Genomic DNA, 13,736 nt, shown 5'->3' with positions numbered 1-13,736 from the left:
TTCCATGGAAATATCAAAATGAAAAAAAAAATCATAAGAAGCAATTGGCACATCTAAACCACTAGGCTGCCAGCATGCATGTTATGAAGATCTTTAAACATTCAAGATTTACTCTCCACAAATAAAATATTTACTTTACAGATATAAAATATTCAGACAGAACAGCTCTCAAATGGACAAAGATGTGTGTGCATATATATATATATATATATATATATATATATATATATATATATATATATCCCTCTATATTTCATAGGATGTGAATAAAAACACAAAATAATGTATACCAGCGGCGGATGAAGTACATGCAGTAAAGACAATGTCACAAGGATACAATACATCACAGATGTCCTTCTCCCTTGAAGATTCCAGTCCTTCAACTGGCTCTATATCAAAGCACAAAGTTTTCCAATATCTGAAAATATCAACAGTATTATTTTAATGTCCATGTAGGCATCAAAGTTGATTTTATTAAGAATTAATGCTAAACAAAAGTAGATATATTGCCAATGACATAATTACCCAAATCAACCCTTAACATTACAAATTTTATGTTAACAATTTATGACATTCACCAAAATATCCTACAAATGCAATTAGTAATATTCAACAAAGTAAGGGTTATCATGACATTGCTTTGTAGTGCTACACTGACCCACGAGAAGCTACTGGCAAGCTTTCTCACATACCCACATTAGCCGAATCCTAGACTCGAACCCACGCAGACAGAGGTGAGATGGTAGTGATCCGTAACAGAGAGCGCTTTAGACCACTCGGCCACTCGGGGCCCCCTCATTTCTGTGTAACATGGATCATTCAATAATCTTAACTGGATGAATCATCTGAAACAAAATAGGTATCAGAGCTTACCTTTGATCCCAGGGCACAGGTCCAGGACACAGCAATCAGCTGCCTGGACATGTATACTGACCCTTTTGGGTCCCTGTGATGCAACACATTATGTTTTTATGTTTAATAGTATAATAATAATGACCTTATTTAAAGAGGGTAACACAATTAGCTAAAAACTAATCTACCTTGAGGCCCTCATACAAAGGAATTCATTTATTTAAGCTGCATCTCTGAAGCCACTGGATATATTGGGTTTGGAAGAAGGAAATAGAGTGGGCATTTCTAATCTCAGCTGGAATACTATTCCAGAGCAGAGTTCCAGAGTACTGGAAACTTTTTTTAAATAACTCCTTATTTGGTTTGGGAATTTTATACTGTTTGCTTGACATGGATCGCAGGTGGGGAGTATTACCAGGTAGCCTATACTGGAATAGTGATTGTAAATATTCAGGAGCACTATTCTGAGATATCCTGTACATTAATTTGGCTTTTCTCAAACAGATTCGGTCTTTAATAGGTAATATTTTTAACCTACCAGCTAAACTTTCCTTGCTTTCTTTCTGGATTGATATTAGCTCAAATGCTCTTTTTTGAAGATGTGCCAGCTTTGCTATGTTTTTATCATTTGAATTACCCCATACTGTACTACAGTAGTCCAAATAGGGTTGTATGTAATATGTATGCTATAAAATGCTTTGTCCACACAAATATACCATTCCAATCAATGATCAATCAATTGCCACTAGCTAGTACATCTACAGATGTTGAAACAAATGTCTAACAAGACCCTAGTTGCATTACAGGAGGGGCCCTGAGTGGCTGAGTAGTCTAAAGTGCTCACCGTTCTGGATCACTGTCATCTCACCTCTGTCTGCGTGGGTTCGAGTCCAAGGTTCGGCTAGCGTGGGTATGTGGGAAAGCCTGCCAGTAGCTTCTCTTGGGTCTGTGGTTCTTCCCTGGGTTTTCCAGGGTTCTTCCTCCACCAGTTATACTGGCTGCCATGTATAGCCTATCTTATGCTGAAAAATGGCATTAAACCCTAGAACAACAACAACAACAGTATTACAGGATTCCTCAGCAGTATGATGCCTAATTGCATATGAGGGGGATATCAAGGACTGTTGAAAATTATGTGACCAAATAGAAGATTTACTTCTTTTTTTTTCTCCAAGTCTTTGTTTACTACCACTATCTTTAGGCAATATATTATAAAACATTTAAAATGAACATTTTGTGTTCAAAATCTGAATTCATAGGTGGCAATTAATCTATAAATATATGGCAAAAAAAAAACACTAACTACTGGCTTCTACTGCAAGCCATGATGAGATGATTTCTGGTCTAATTGGTTGAACTTGTTACCAAGCTACATGCCATATTTCAAATGTAGTGAGTACAGACATAAATCATGCCAATGATTTTAGAAGGATTTAACTCTGGGAGTGTATTAAGAGAATAACAGTTAGATGTCATCCTAGCTGAAATTTACAGACCATTACTACTACCAGCATTACATGTCTATGCATCGGACCAGTCTTATAGGTCAAAATGCAACAGGATTTAAGATGGAAATAATATGAATAATTATTGTGCATATAAATAAACAAAATGATGTAGTTCTAAATATTAATCAGTCATAAACATTTTAATTTTGATGTGAAATTCCCATGTATTAATTATACTGGCATTAATGCAAGCTAAATGTAAGTTAAGCATAATGTAACACTCATATCCTATCCATAATTTGTCATTTCAGCTTTGATAACACTTACTCAGTAAACTTATTTACACCCACATACAAACCCTAAGTCATGCAGGACAAAAAACAATCACTGGATCTACTCAATAAACAAAGGAATGTAGCAGATGTGCTAAGGCAAACAGATAAGATCTCTGACTGTGGCATGTTCTGTCTTGTGTGTAGCTTTTAATAACAGTAATGTTGTTGTTTTAGGGTTTAACACCATTTTTCAGCACACGATAGGCTATACATGGCGGCCAGTATTAATGGTGGAGGAAGAACCCAGGAAAACCCCGGTTAGGAACCACCGACCCTCGAAAAGCTACTGGCAAGCTTTCTCACATACCCACATTGGCCGAATCTGAGACTCGAACCTACGAAGACAGAGGTGAGATGGCAGTGATCCGTAACGGAGAGCGCTTTAGACCACTCGGCCACTTGGGGCCCCAATAATAGTAATACAGATAATGCAAGAAGGATTACAGACTTTTACAATAACTAAAATTAACTCATCTGGAAAATGCAATTAACTTAATATGAATAAAAGTCAAAGACCTTATCTGTCCTGGACAACACATGTTTAAACACCACAGACAAACAATTTGCAAGAGTACATGTCATGATACATGGACAGTAGGGTGATAAGATCTCCCATGACAATGGCACATTGTACTAATTTCACATATAAACAAATATGAATCTTTGAAATGACTATGCAATTCCATGGCTGCTTGTCCTTTAAAGACTGAATGGTTAATCATAATTGGAATTTTGATGGCCATGCCACTACAATGGACCCCTCATCTGATCCTTACTTGGATTGTGATGGATGAGGGGCATTCTTTGAATAACGGACAAAGCTGGAAGGGTTCAATTGTAATTTCAGTTAAGACAGCACATGCGACTGAGATGACATAAAAGAAAAAGTTATTTTTCACCTGCCCTTTGTCCATACCACTATAAAACCCAGTGTTGCTGATATCACATTCTCTATTCAAAGAAAGACATTTTTTAAAGTAAACATTTGGGTCGGGTAGTAACATCAATTATGTGAAAGAATATCTACAAAGGGTGGGAATTTAACCCTTCCAGCTTTGTCTGGTATTCCAAAAATCTCCCTCATCCATCACATTCCAAGTAATGATCGGATGAGCCTGGGTCTGTTCTTTCCCATACCAGCAAAGCTGTTAGGGGATGAATTGGCATACTTCGATGCTCATCAACAAAAGGGTAGTCATAAAAAACAACTGTAGACAACTGGTATTTCAATCAGAATATTCTGCAAATAAAATCCACAAATAAATTGAGTACTGGACTGTGAGTAGTTCTATGCAGTCAACAGAAAGATATCAGGAAAGGCTCTCTGGGCTTTAGCTTATTCTGTGTTTCTACATCAAACTTTGTGAAATGTCCTAGCAGAATGCCAGTTGGCAGTATCCAGTGTTGTTTTTAAGGCCTGTTCTAGGCTATAGGCTTTTGAAACTGAATCACTTCTTGTAGAATGAGCTTTGAATTTCTTGGTATTAATTCCTGCATTTGTTCAAATGTATTTCAGTCATCTTGCCAATGTTTAGATACTTTTGAGATATTTTATAAGTTTTTAATGAAACAAACACTTGTTTTGGCTTCCTCTTCTCCTTTTCCAAATAGAAAAGGAGTGTTGTAACAATGCATAATTCAGGTTTGTGACATTTTTGCAAAATTAATGATCTAGTTGGTCCTCAGGGCTTGATGTTTTTAACAACGCTAACATCTGGAATGGCACATTGTTTCTTTTTGTATTTTCATAAAAACAAGATTCAATGCTATCAGGGTATGTGCCCTTTCATCTTTTACCACTGCCATCAAACATCAGTGCTCAAAGAAAGAAAAAATTTAAACTCAGGCCCAGGCTGTTGACTTAAATAAACTCACAAGCCCTGACTGAAATTCCACAAGCCCAGAATCAATTTCCACATGCCAAAAATTACCCCTTTTGAAAATATTGTCATAATTTTCCAATAGCTACAATTTGAATATAAATTCAATAAGGCTCAATGGGGTTTGAAGGTAAGGCAAGTGTTCATCTCTACCCTCACTAAGGATTGCATGGTACTGTTGTTCAAACTTCAATGATAGATACTCTGAGTAACTTCTGGTCAGAACCAAGCTGATGTATGTCGACGTGTTGTTTGCAGTATTTATAAAAATTAATAACCCCCCACCTTATTTTTTTCTTTCGCTGGCGTGCTTCACAAAATAAACTCCATCAACCAAGAGATCAAAAATTTATTTTTGGGGGTCTTTGCTGATAGCTAATTGCTTCCTAAATTAGCTTTAAAAATAAATCACACTTGAACACTATTCTGACAACTGAAATGATCTTGCTTTGCATTCTATATATCAATAAAACCCGACTTCAAAGAAGTGCTGCCACTGTTCACAAATTTGTCAAAAATATAATACATATGGCTTAAACATCCTCATGCAAAACAATGATATGTAATAACTTTTGTTCTAATAATGGGTTGTATCACTTCCTGATATTACCTATGCAAATTAACACAACGGGCTCACCCACTACAGCCTTCAAACATATCCCACCTGCTACTGTCAGCCAATTAAGTAATATGTGAAATAGTGGTTTATTACCTGACTTATTTGCCTTCAACTACTGCTCTTTAAACTGCCCAAGGGATAGTTTTACATCAGTTCCAATCATGACTTACCATTGTTTATACATGCTACATGCCACATGTAATGGGCACATATTGAAAGTGAGGAGTTTTTTCTTGCTATTTTTGAAGATTACAAAAAATTGTGCTTTCTCACAACATGACCATGTCAGGGGTTTGTAAGTACAAAATCATTTCTCAGTTTCATGTAGGACAGTGGTGATCTGATTTAGATTGTGCCATGTTATGGCAGGTATGTCAACAGCTTAAAAATACATTTTCACATTTCATCAGTGCAATCAAAGTTTCTCAGGCAAGTTAGAATTTTTTTTTACAAGCCTGACAGGCACCTCACCTAGAATACAGGATGGGGCTGATATGAAATTAGAGGGGCCCTAAACACACATGTATATTTTACCATGTACAATTATGGGTAAGCATTGACCATCACATTGGGCACTAAACAACGATCACCTTGGGTATGAAACAACCAATTTCTACTGGGTACAAAACGACTTGGGTATGGATTGACCATAAGCCATTTAGACAAACTGGCCTTGTTTTTTTAAACTACAATGGATAAATTAGACTGTACAGAATCGTCATGGGGAAGGGGGGCAAACTCTTTTCTCATTCGTTACAAATTGAGGGAAGTTTTAACATTGAGCATTATGCATGCATTTATTATTAAACTGCGTTTGTGTCGAACTGAAATTCTACGGAGTGCTCGTCTCAACTTCAGACTCAAACATTTCATCATCGATTTCTAATCCCACAATGTAAGACATAGAACATGCTATTTTTGTTTTAGTGCACACAACATAAAAATCAGCGTCGAGGTCTAACATGTAGGACTACATCGATTTCATAAATAAGAGCATCTGACGCAATGTGCCAGTGGTGGATGCTTGGGCGTACCTAAAGTATTTGGCACCTGGGGTGGATCCTTCCTTTGGCACCCCCATAAATGCTTATAAAATGTAAACACACAGAAAAATATATTATGTTTGCTAGTCTTCCTACAACGTAAGGCACAGCACATTTTATTTTTGTTTTGGTGCTACATCACCTGCCAGAACAAAAATATCTGGTGATGTGTCTTACATTGTAGGACTAGTTTGTACGTTGAGTTTTAACACGGGAGTCTGATGCTTTATCAATAAAGTACGTTATGCCAGTACAAACGTGGACATTTCTTGTCATAGGTAAGTGGTATTTTATATTTATTATAATACCTGCGTGCTACAAAACGTAAGTTAGGCAAATAACTCGATAATATAGAGTTGTTCCCCCATGGTACGTTAATCTGGGTCAGTCACTATATGCTGTTATATTTACATTTATGAGCTTAGATTGACAAAGCTTTCTTGTAGGAATTGAAAGAGGTAAATTCATTGAAACTTTATAAATTCTAATTAAGCAGCAATAGCAAAACAGTTTTATTATGTACCGATAAGAACATTAAGTACCGCGATAATACGGCGTTCCAGGTTACGGTGATTTAGTAAGAAATTGGAAATAACTTAGTACTGGGTGGATGTGGATGCCTCTGGAAGAATATTCTGCTTTAACTTTGTTTCTAGCTTCATAATAGTCTCCTGAAGCTCAGCAAGTTGTTGTTTTGTTATCATCCATTTCTTCTTACCTGTTTTTTCAATCTTTTTACATGTGTGGGGAAAACTAAATTGCTATTTTTAGGACATCCGGAAGTCGCTTCCGATTGCGACTAGTGGTTGAGACATTGGTCTGGTTCCTCTGATTCGTAAGCTCCCTGCGTTGAACTCTGCTTAGTACGAATATTAGTACCCTTACTCGTACCTCAACCACAACAAATCAAGTTGAGGCTACGACATCGTAGCTACACTCTGCTATGCAATGTAAGAAGCATACGAAGCAATTAACCATACTGTGCAGATTTTGATTTTTTTTTTTTTTTTACCCGGGGATGGAATCGGGAAATAAATTTCAGCATTTGTGTTTGAGTTGTGATTTGTATTTCATGATGTGAAATACTAACGTTAGTCCACGGATTGCTAACAGGGAGAAGTCATGCAATTGTGAAGTTGTAGTGGTGATCATTGGTTGTTTAGAGATAAATTGTTTGCGGTTTCTGCGCGTTAAGGAATCTTCAATTGACAACGACTGCTGTCCTGAAGACCTTGAAAACAGAGGAAAACAACGGACTTCCAGATAAACTTACGTAGGTATTTGATTCGCTCAGTAGAGAGATCCCTTGCGTGTAAAAATACTATACAACAGATGTATATCTATAAATTATATAGGAAAAAAACATGTCTTGGTGTAGCTAATGATAAGGAGCCGATTAATTCTTTTAAATATCATATACAAAGTGTTAATATGAAGGGGTTATAGTATGATTTACTAATACGGAAATCTTTTTTGAAGATTCACTGTCTCTTTCATATAAACATGTATTAAGATCTGAGATTCAAAGCAGAAATGTTGCTAAAAACCTATTCTGATACTAAAGATAATATGAAATAGTATGACAGTTTAATATTTAATATTTCTTTATTTCAGTTACTTCAAGAGATAATTTTTTTCTGTGGTAAAGATATCTCAAATCTGTATAAATCACATGCCAAAATTAATCGTTCAGATTCACTATATTTTTTTAAAAGAAAAGGTAACTTTACAAAGTTAATATTCAGAAGACTTGGTTAGTACTGAAATAACGAACTGTTAAATAGTCTACTAGGTATATCGTGATAATATGAATGATCGCATTCTTTTTCGGGCTCAGATACCGAAATGTTTGCATATTAGGATATCAAACAGGTATAGCACAATCCTTAGAAAATGAAATTGTTTATTTTGTTCCCTTAAATTATAATGTCATATTAATCGAGACACATCCTTTTAAAGAAGAAATTCTGAGTGTAATGCAGAACTATAATTATCACGACTCTATGGTCTTAAACTAAGTAGTAGAAAAGAGTAAAGAACAACAAGCTTTGTAAATTTCAACAAATAATATATTCCCTAGAATGCAAAGTGAAAATTTAAAAAGGACACTTAAAGTTATTGCGAATTAAATCCCAACTAATCCTAATATTACAAACACAAGTTGTAATGATTCAAGTTCTGAATAAACTTTAGTGGAAATCCAGATTAAATCCAACATTGGAAGTATTAATGTGCACGTGGTGGCCCGTGTAGTGGAGATGTGCCAATAGTCTTTTGTTGGATCACAGTAATACAATCCAAGAATATATCCTTATTCAAAATTTCACAATAAATTCAAGCATATATTTCCAAGAATGGTAGAATGGTGTTTTAGATGACAACTTTGTATTTCCACTGAATGAATAATTTGAATAAATAAAATTACAGCCCAAATGAATTTCTAGGCATAACAATAATCCAATTGTCTCTGCTAAGATCTTAAAGCACAAACGAATAATTTCTAGAAAAGCAAGATTATGTAGTCCTCTACTTGACCTCATGTCACAATTATCATTTTCTATAATAAAAAGTACCTAGTAGAAAATAACCTTTTAGAAGGCTCACAGTGTTTAAAAGAAGAAAACAAAAGTTTAGTTATAAATAGACGTACATTGCTAAAATTATAATATAAAGAACAGGTAGACCCGGCATTTCATAAAAGACTTCCAAAGTTCTAGACTCGGATTACAATAAACGTGTTGTTTAGGAACCAAAATCAATGATTCACGTCAAGTAGAAATGCACTTGATGTTGGACAAGGTCAAGTCCAACATACAATTAACCATAGCATATAATGAAATAAAAACTAAATTAAAAAAATAAATAAAAACAATGCAAATTAAATATGAATAACAATATTAATACTTGTAAGATAAGAAAAACCAACTAATGTGTATTGTTTGCATAAACAAGAGTCCCTCGAAGGATCTGATGCTCTACTGGATAAAAAGAATTTCCAGGAACTTCCTCTTAATTCCTGTGTTGAAACCGTCTTTGATATTCTCCAGTTATAACAAGATGTTCAAACTAGCTGCTGTGGCGGACATACTGAATGTCACATTGATACCATTTTCATTCAGAACCAAGTAGACTCCATTAAGTCTTTTCGTCAAAGCACAATGTCAGTATGACCACCCATTCAGGGCCAGCAGCGACAGCAATATTGTCAAGATAGCCGTCGTGGTAGCCATATGGCATTGATGACCAACTTGGTATCATAAGAAGTCTATTAGTGAAAAGTTCATCTGTTTGGAAATAGAAGAGATATCAATATTTTGAAGGTGGCCATATTGAGGGCCACTTTGTACCATTTTCAGATAGGACATAACAATTCGATGTCTAACGATTTTCCGTTTAAATGTATTAGTGATAACTATGTTTGTGGTGGCCTCATTTGATATCAGATCATCACCATTTTAATTTAGGAAACATAACTGAGTTTATTATATGCTCATTTTTTTTTTTCTTTCTCCGTTAACTTTACATTATCAGAATCATTCAATATTTTATGATATTGCACAAATTCATATTGCACCCACGCACATAACACGTGTGCCCAATAGTGTATTAGGAACTAGTTTGTAAACAAATCATGTACATTCGCATAGTAGGCGCAATACGTTTTGGTTGATAAAATTTGTTTCTAAATGAACTAAAGCAGATGTTTCGTGGACTGCAACCTACAAATTGTTTTGCTACATTCCACGTTATCTTTTTGATACATTGTTTCAGATTTTGCGATAGACACCAGATTTCATAAAATTGCTTGGTACCTACAAATAACATACACGTTATAAAGGCACAAACTGTCTCCATTAGCTGGTAATAAGAATGGCAACAAAATATACTTACAGTTTTACATCCAGAATTTCCTCAAAATGTACGTTTTTCTGCAAATCCGAATTACATGAGCCATATCATGCGTTCTCAAGCTTGATTACACATTTCGAAATTGTACTGTAATTTCAACTATCTTCCAAGTGCAGTTACATCTTCCTTTCTGCACTAAAAATGAAATAAGCATTAAATTCTATAGCATCTTTTATGAAATTGCAATTGAAAGACTTCATATTTTCCCACATTATGATTTCAAACATTCAGTGACAGAAATAGAAACACATTTGCAGATGTCAACACGCTTCTCCCTAGCTTATTAAATCCCATGTATTTCATGTGGAATTGTCTCATACAAATCCAGTCCATAATCACGAAATTTCGTAGAATCGAAAAAAATACCAAAATCTATTCATTCCAGATCAATGGAAAAGTTGTTGCAATGCACATTCATTCACAATATGACTCCAAATTTCAATTTTAACTAGACACGCCATTTTCTTTCAAAAGTTATGTCGAGCGCGCAACTAAGTTCAAATGTATCTGGGCGGACTTATGTGCGCAGTAATAATGTTTGTGTTGTGTAATGATACATAAGTGCTTGTGTATTAAGTTTGGAATACAGCATACATTCATTTACGTTGTTTATTGTAGTGTATTTTGTTTATATAGTTATGCCTTAGGTTGAATAAAAAAATGAGCATATAATAAAAAGGTTACTGCATTTGTATAGGAAGATATGAACTCGTTTTGTCGGATGGATATACATGTACTGCACTCCCAAGGTCGTGCAGTATTCCATCCAAAAACTCATTCATATTTTCCCTTACAAATGAAGTAATCTATCAAAATACAATAAAAATTATTTACAGTGCGGACAGAACATGTGTAAATCAGCCGTTTGAATTCATTGTGAACAGGGGCTATTCTTTGTTTTGAGAGTGTCAAATCTGAAAAAGAGCTTATCATACCTTGTAGCCATTACTCTTGGCGATGTTGCCAAATTTTGTTTTCTTAGGTTGTATTTGCAGTTTTCAAAAGTGACGAGATTATCCAAGTAATCAGGTAGGTTTTTATGTTGTTGTAAAGTATCATGTATAATTCAACTGCCATATATCTTAGTCTACTAATGTGAAGGATAGGAAGGTTTGCTTTTCGTAGCAGAGAATCATACGACCTAGTAAAATCCTCGATAACCAGTTTTAGTGCCTTATACTGTATTTTCCACGTTTTGTCCGAGTTACGTTTGCTACAGAAATGCCACATATGGGGGGACAGTAGTTGTAATCTGACTTAATGAACCATTTGTAGATTAATCGTTTAGTATTAGTAAACAAATGATGGCCGAAATATTGCCAGACGTTTAATTGTCTTGCAGCACTTTCACACATCTTAGATATCTGGTTGCTAAAATTTAGTTGAGAATCAATATCTACTCCGAGGAGATTCACACAGTCCTGATATGGTATTTTATGGTTTTCTATAATGACATTGGTTACTTTTTGCGTCCTTTTGCCATGAACACTTGCTTGGAATATCTGCGGGTTCGCTTGCATGCAAGTTGCTTCAGTCATTAGCTTGCCCTCATTTTGTAGAACAGATATTAACTTATTCTGAACTTTAAGATATGATACTTTCGTCAGCATAATTATATAGCGTTGTTTGTTTTGTGAAGTAGAACCTGTCATTTTTAAAGATATTAAATAGCCTTGTGATACGTCTTTGAAGGCCATTTCCAATTACTATAAAAGGATATAATAATAATAATAATAATAATAATAATGATAATAATAATAATAATGAGGACTTTGTATAGCGCCTAATCTTTAGAAGCTCTAAGCGCGTTACAACATTAGACCACACCTATAATATAAAAAAACATATATAATGATATTATTACAAAAAACAAACACCATGAAATTAGAAAACACAAAAAACATGCTGTAAATATTTAAGGAAGGAAACATTATTAGGTCTTTAAGTTTGTTCTTGCAGTCACAATAAGTGAGTTTTAAATGCACTCTTGAATGGGATCACTGTATCTTTATGTCTAAGTTCAGTGGACAATTCATTCCACGTTGCTGGTCCCTGTATGCAAAAGAACATTGTCCATATGACTTCGTTTTTGTAATGGGAATAATGAGTATACGATTGTCAGAGGAGGAGCGTAAGTATCTTACTGGTGTGTACACATGGGTGAGGTCGGATAGGTATATGTTGGACTGGAGTCCGTCAGTGAAACGTAACACAGAGAACAAAATTTGTGTTTGATTCTGGATCAAATGGATAGCCAGTGTAGGGTACAGAGCAGCGGGGAGGTGTGCTCTGATCATGGTATTTTAAGTATGATCCGAGCAGCTGTGTGTTTAACTTTTTGATGTTTCTGAAGTAGATATTGAGATGAACCAGACATAATTGAGTTACAATAGACCAGTCTTAAAAGTACTAATGAAGAAACAAGTGTTTTAGTGGCATCAGCTGAAAGATATTTGCGAATGGAGCTGATGGGTCTCAGCTCAAGATATGCAGCCTTGCATATGTTCATGTCATGTTGGTGCAACATGAGAGTACTGTCCAGAGTGACACCTAGGTTTCGTACTGATTGTGTGAATTTAATGTTGGTGTTACTGATATTTATTGTTTGAGGTAAAGGATGTGAATTAGAAAGTCTTTGTGTTGTGATTAGAATGGCCTCAGTTTTATCATCGTTCATCTGCAGCTTATTACATGTCATCCATGATTTCACATCAGAAATGCACCTCTCTACACCTTGGATGGTAGCATCAACTTCAGTTGGGTGGCTAGATTTGTATATTTGGGTGTCGTTAGCGTACAATTTGTGAGACACTGGATGATGATCTATGACACTTGAGAGCGGGTGAGTGTAGAGAATGAAGGGAAAAGTTCCAAGAACAGATCTCAGTGGAACACCACAACTTAGATTAACTGGGCTGGAGTGTATTCCATTTGCAGACACAATTTGTGTCCTGTTGACCAAGTATGACTTGAACCACAGTAAGGCTGTATCATGAATGCCAAATACATGCTGGTGAAATAATATATGGTCTATTGTGCTAAAAGCTGCAGACAAATCAAGGAGGGTGAGGACTGTAATCTTTCCGCTATCTAAAGCAGAGATAATAGATACCGGTTTAACGCGTTGTTTTCGGTTATACAAAATAGTTTTTAGTTAGTTTATCGAGTTTAGTGACTTTTGTCTTTCGACGATGAAGCTCTGCGTACGTCTGTCCAATGCCTCTTTTGAGTCCATCAGTGTTGCAACAACACTGAATAAACTGTCCAGTGCACCTCTACAGTCCTCCACCAGTTTCAATAGAATTGTTTGACATCCGTACATTTTTTTAAAGGCAGATAGAAAGCCTTGACATTTTTTTATTGAAATGCGGTTGTACCTGATTGCATAGAGGTTTTCAAAAAATCTGGACGTGCAAAGTATATTGCAAACTGGTCTCTAGTTGACCCTTGTCAATAGGGATTAGGATAGCTGTCCTTCTTTAAAATGATCTGGAAATGTCCCTTTGTTAACACGAATATTGAAATGTTTGTGAAAATTTCTGAGCATAAAGGGGATGCAAAAGTAAGCAGAACTTGAACAAGTAATATTGGTTCAAGGTTGCCTAAATGACTAAATGTGTACAAAGTAAGAACAACACATAACTGAAACT

The 13,736-nt window shown here is 35.4% G+C and overlaps 1 long non-coding RNA gene across 1 annotated transcript in view; it reads left to right on the top strand.

Annotated features, from left to right (window-relative positions):
* Positions 1-7,208: 7,208 nt before the first annotated feature.
* LOC149771189 (uncharacterized) overlaps positions 7,209-13,736 on the top strand; it is a 31,583-nt gene continuing 25,055 nt past the window's right edge. The window contains exon 1 of the long non-coding RNA XR_016418398.1: positions 7,209-7,450. This is a non-coding gene — a long non-coding RNA (uncharacterized LOC149771189). The remainder of the gene's footprint in view (positions 7,451-13,736) is intronic.

This window comes from Sinohyriopsis cumingii, unplaced genomic scaffold, assembly GCF_028554795.1.
Source record: "Sinohyriopsis cumingii isolate HCF-2022 unplaced genomic scaffold, ASM2855479v2 utg002073l, whole genome shotgun sequence".
In the NCBI taxonomy this organism is placed as follows: Eukaryota; Metazoa; Mollusca; class Bivalvia; order Unionida; family Unionidae; genus Sinohyriopsis; species Sinohyriopsis cumingii.
The sequence above is the reverse complement of the archived record's forward strand: the minus strand, read 5'-3'. Positions and strand labels throughout refer to the sequence as shown.